Source organism: Clupea harengus, chromosome 8, assembly GCF_900700415.2.
Source record: "Clupea harengus chromosome 8, Ch_v2.0.2, whole genome shotgun sequence".
Taxonomy (NCBI): Eukaryota; Metazoa; Chordata; class Actinopteri; order Clupeiformes; family Clupeidae; genus Clupea; species Clupea harengus.
In genome coordinates, this window is record NC_045159.1 from 28,197,307 (window position 1) to 28,203,020 (window position 5,714).

The window sequence follows — 5,714 nt, forward strand, 5'->3', positions numbered from 1 at the left end:
CATGACACCGGGTCCCAACTGAAACTGTACCCACTACATAGTTTATGAGTAACATAAACTTGTAGGAATCTTGTAGGAACCCTCCCCGTTCAGTTCCTGCTTTGAGGAAGAGTTGTGCTCATTGTTGTCTTTGTGCTGTGTGATCCTTAGTTGAATGACCAGTCCAGACAGGAGGCTGCTACACTCGTCATCAGGTGGGAACAGACGGCTTACAAGCTGTGTGCTTGGAGTTGTTCTGCTGTTGGTGTTTGCAAGGTGAGGCTATTGGGTGTTAGCTTGCTAGTTTTGGACAAACACTCCATAATGCCTCTAAGTATTGTCATATTATTTGTGTACTCAACATTTACATTTGTTTGCCTTGCTTGCAAAAGCAAAGTGACAATGAAAAATATCTCTCAACGTCTCTAGAATAGCAACACTGTTTTAAGATTACCATTTGTCTTCCAACACCATATCATAACTCAGGACAAAACACCGTCAGTTTAATTCACAACATCAGTTATTTGGAACAGCAGTAGCAGCAGAAGGATGAAAATTCCCAGGTCAGGTCATTTACAGTGGAATATTGTCTTCCTGAATATTGTCGTCCCCCTCCCATTCCTTCTAGTCCAACAGGGTCAGACATGTTCAACTGACTGAATGAATCTGTGTATAGGTGGGAACCATTTGGAATTCTTTGAGTTCTCAACCCATCTTCACCTAGGGTTATCGTCATCTATTGCATCCCAGGGCTCACAGTTGGACTGATGATTCAGGACAGGGGAGTGCAGCAGCGCTCTTCTCCAGCTGGGTGGAAATGGAAACTTAAGGAAAACCTGTAAAATCTTGGCAGCAAAATCTCTGCAATCTGTATGAAGATGTGTATTCTACGGAACGCCTAAAGTCCTGCAAGGTGATATTTTCTATCTTGTGCGCATAACACAATTATCTTGTGCCCTCAAGTTATTTGCATGTGCGGACAAGATAATTATAATTTGTGGGAACAAGGTAAGCATCTTAAATAAGTAACTTGTTTCCACAAGATAATAACTTGTGCACACTAGATTAAATAAATATGATCTTACGTGATTTTTAGGGCTCCTGTTTGGCTGGACAAATGTGGGACAGGATGAGATCGATCATGTTCTTCACAATGTCTGGGGGAGGGTGCAGAAGGTGGGGCTGGGTGGGGTGCGCCAGCGTCATGTCCCACGCGTCCAGCAGCACCACCCCCCGCAGGCTGCGGAACATGGCCCTCAGCACAGAGTCCAGCTGCACGGAGAACCAGTCGCTGTTGTACAGGCTGTAGTCCGGGTCCAGCTTCTGCGGATTGGCTGTGCGCACCACCACCAGCGTGCCTGGCGCCCGCTCCAGAAGGCGGGCTAAGGCGCGGCGGATATGGCGCAGTCGCCGCAGGTACACCTCTACGGGGAATGTGCTGAAGTGCGACCAGATGCTCAGAGCCACAATGGTGTCATGGCCGCCTGGCAGGCCGTCAAGCTCGTTAGCCACGTAGCGTAGCTCGCTGGAGGAGACGGTGGAGAAGCGGATGGGCGGGCCGTGGCAGCGGTACTTCAGCCGGATGTTGTGGACGCTGTCTACAGCCATGAAGGGCCCCACGTTCTTTGGGCTGTGGAGGTTGATCTCCTTCAGTTCTGTAGGTGGAGGGACAGAGAAAGACCAAGAAGATGGACAAAGGCAGAGAGAGATTACATGGAGAAGGAACAAAAGTGAGTCAAAATCACTTTTGACAAGTAAGTTAGAAAAAGTGAACATGTGCATGCAATTTAAAAATGCATTGCTGAATTTGATGATATGATGATAGGAAAAACATTTTTCAGCATTATGCAGATCAGTGCTGACCTGGAACAAAGGCGTTGAGATACTCAAACCACTGTCGAACAGTAGAGTCTCCATACATGTAAAACAATTTTCCGTGAAGACACTGGGTAATGGCGGAGGAGTCATTAAACTGTTGTTTTGGGATTCCAGCTAAAGGTCTCCAAGAACCCTGGTAATAATACCCAGACGGCAGGAACTTTGCCTGGTCTCTGCGAACCAAAGACAGCTCTGCGGAGGAGTAGAATTAGAACTCTGCTGCATGCATGCACATGTGTGGACACACACAAACAAACACGCTCACACACACACACGCACACAGATGTATTTATAAAATACACACCAAAGCCACAGATTACTACACTTTCATCACCATTATTAAAAAACACACACACACACATATATATATACATACTTACATCAACATTGAAAACATAACAAACAGCTTCAGGTTATTTTATATTGTATATTATAACTACCATTGCCCTGGACATGTTCAATCATTATCCAGTTCAATATTTTAGTCCGAGATCTGACCCAATGGGGTGAAACAGAGAGTGTGAGAAAGGCTCACTCACCAACCCCCCCCCCTTCCTGTATCCCACTTCTTTGTCCTTTTCCAACGAAGCCTGTGTTCGGTCACTCCTAATTCAACTAAATTGTTACTTTGTTCCTTTTAACTCTTTCCCTTACCTTTCACTGCGGGCAAAATAGTTATGTTGTCCATTCCGAGGGCTTGGACCGGAGCTTTGATGGTAGAGCTGTGACAAAAGATGAGAGAAAATCATCTTATCTTTCCCCCAGGTCCCTGTCCCGCAGTGGTGAATAGACAGTGCTTTTACTTGTGCTTCACAATATTAACAAGCGCAGTAGTCAGTGACCTACTGTAACAATGAATTTGTGGCAGACAGAATAATATTTCTAGTACACTAAAACCAAAGGTCTGACTGTAAGACTCAGCTCAAAATAAAGAGTGGAGGATGGTGGTTCCCACATATACTCATACCTCAAGAACAGCATTGACTCTGTGGTGGTGAGCAGGTGCTTCTTGTAGTCCCCTTTGGCATGGTTGATGCGCCTGTCGCAGTCCAGCATCCTGGGTTTGTAGCAGTACCAGGGCTCACCTGTGTGCGGATCTGTGTAGTTGCACAGTGTCGGCTGAAAGGGTCCAGTGGGAAGGCACAGGTTGCAGATGGTGGTCTCAGAGAGGAAGCCGGAGCGGAAGAGGCTCTTAAAGAAAACGCGGTCCGGCCGCTCCTCCCTCAAGCGCCGCAGCACGGCCACCGCCTCGCTTGAGTGCACCAGCGTCACCTCCACCTGTGCCGGCCCCCGCCCACAGCAGCGGGAGCTCCACCGCGTACAGGCCATCCTGCCGGTCCACGACCCAGCCCGATGCACCGGCGCCAATCTCTGGGGAACGGATCCGGGCCAGCAGGAAGTCCCCGCCATACCTCTTGGGCTGGCCCAGGAAGTTCTGTATGTGGACCAGCACTTCCAGCTTGCCGCCCACCCGCCACGTGGCTTGGCCCGAGATGTTGGTGGGCGGCTGGATCACAAAATAACTGTGATCCGGGTCGCTGCTCTGGCGGAACGGCACCCCCAGCGCAGGGGGCTCAGGCCAGGAAATGGACTCCAGGATAAGGCGCTCCTCATGGGCCTCCTCTCGGGACGCCTCCTGGCCCAGGTTGGGACAGTAGCTGCGATTCTGGTCCAGAGGCAGGAAGGGTCCTGAGGGCTTGAAGACGGCACTGATGCTGCTCTGGAGCTGGAAGAGAGAGGACACCGACTGGCAGTTCCATCTCTGTGAGAGGGGATGAGGGTGCAGGAGGAAGAGAGAGAGGGAAGGGGGAAGAGGGAGAGGTGGGCGAAGGTGGAGAGAATAAGAGTGGAAGAGAAAGGGAGGGAGCGACAGTGGGGTGGGGAGTGAGAGAAGAAAGTGAGAAAGAGGAAGAGATCAGTGCATAAGATTGGCATACAACAGCAACAATCTATAATCCACAAACATTTTGTGAGTAAGTTACTGTTGTGTGAGCCCTCTTTAGCGTAGCTGCGTCTGTTATTGGACAGTTTGTGAAAAAAACGATATGCTAAATCTATTTATAGATTAACGTTATGTATAAGCTTACCCAAACGAATGGTTTTCGAGAGAGATATTTGTCCTTTTTAACTTGTACGACTCGTTTCACACGGCAAGAAAACGTATTTCTAAATATTTCTATTAATGTTTACGGTGACACGTTACATGAGTACGTCTTCGCCTGCGTCAACTATCGGACACTCACACTTCATTCCACTTAACGACGAGACATTTGTTTTTGTTTTAAACTCTGATGTAGAAAATGCCTACTGTATAGAATAGATTCGGTTTAGACACGGTTTTCAAGTTGTCACGATCTTTCACACCAGCGAACACGGACGCAGACACTTACCTATTGTGCAAACTCCTCCCGTCTTTACAGAAATGCTAACAAAGGTCTAATCTACTTCTCTAAACGTGTTTGGAAAACTCGTTGCAACTATTTCACACCACCCAATGTTTTATTGTTTATGCAATTGCGAAAGACAGAACATACAGGAACATAATATTTTATACAGGATGCAATTTTTTGCATGTGCAGAAATTAAGTTACACGATAATAAATATCACAATACATTTACCCAATGTCATTTGGCCATTTCAATGGAACGTTTTTCTATCATTAAATCCCATGATAAAGAAAGAGTTCCTGGCTACACTCTTCAGATGTCACTTTGACTTGTTTTATGGTGTGTGCACCACCATGACATCATAACTTAACTAAAATATGTTTTACCAATTGAAACCACATAACAAAAGTAACAAGTTCAGTTTTATGAGTAACAGTAACATTACTTCTCTACTTCCTCCCTCTTTCTGCCTGTCTAATAACATGAAAGCAGGGTCTTTCCTGACCTCCAGAGTGTGAATGTTCCGCAAGAAGAAGAGGACTCCTGACAGTGCAAGGACGAGGAAGATGAGGCCATATTTGGACAGGTTTCTCCCCATCTTGCGCAGGCTAAATCAGTTTATTATAGAGCTGTTCAGAATGTTCTGCGAACCAAAGACAGCTCTGCGGAGGAAAGGTAGAATTAGAACTCTGCTGCATGCATGCACATGTGTGGACACACACAAACAAGCGTGCACACACACACGCACACGGATGTTAATTCATAAAATACACACCAAAGCCACAGTTTACTTAAAACACACACACACACATACACATATATAAACTGTATATACACATCAACATTGAAAACATAACAACATGGAAAGCAGCTTCGGGTTATTGTATATTGTATATTATAACTACTATTGCCCTGGACCTTTTCAATCCTGTATCCCCCTCCTTTGTCCTTTTCCAACAAAGCCTGTGTTCAGTCACTCCTAATTCAACAAAATTGTTACCTTGTTCCTTTTAATACGAGATTGCTCTTTCTCTTACCTTTCACTGTGGGCAAAATAGTTACAGTATGTTGTCCATCCCGAGGGCTTTGACCGGAGCTTTGATGGTAGAGCTGTGACAAAAGAAGAGATAAAATCATCTTATCTTTCCCCCCAGTTCCCTGTCCAAAAGTGGCAGGTTAATAAAATGTGTGAATAGACTGGGCATTGGGGAGCCAAAGGTTACACTGGCTAATTAAAGTCACTCATATCATGGTCATATTATGGTTTTATTATAGTAGAGTGCCGGGAAATATCAAACTGAGGCTTTAACGACCGAGCGATAGCGAGACAAGATTATGTGCAAAGATTTACATGATCTGAGGCTGTGGGGTCAATTTGCAGACTGATCGTAATGTCGTTGCCATAAAACAGTGGTTCTCAAAGTGGGGGGGCGCGAACACTCTCCGGGGGGGGCGCGATGTCACAGACG

At 46.2% G+C, this 5,714-nt stretch overlaps 1 pseudogene; it reads right to left on the bottom strand.

The window, feature by feature from the left end:
- Positions 1–937: 937 nt before the first annotated feature.
- Positions 938–5,384, bottom strand: LOC105893725 (annotated as a pseudogene).
- Between the last annotated feature and the right edge of the window lie 330 nt (positions 5,385–5,714).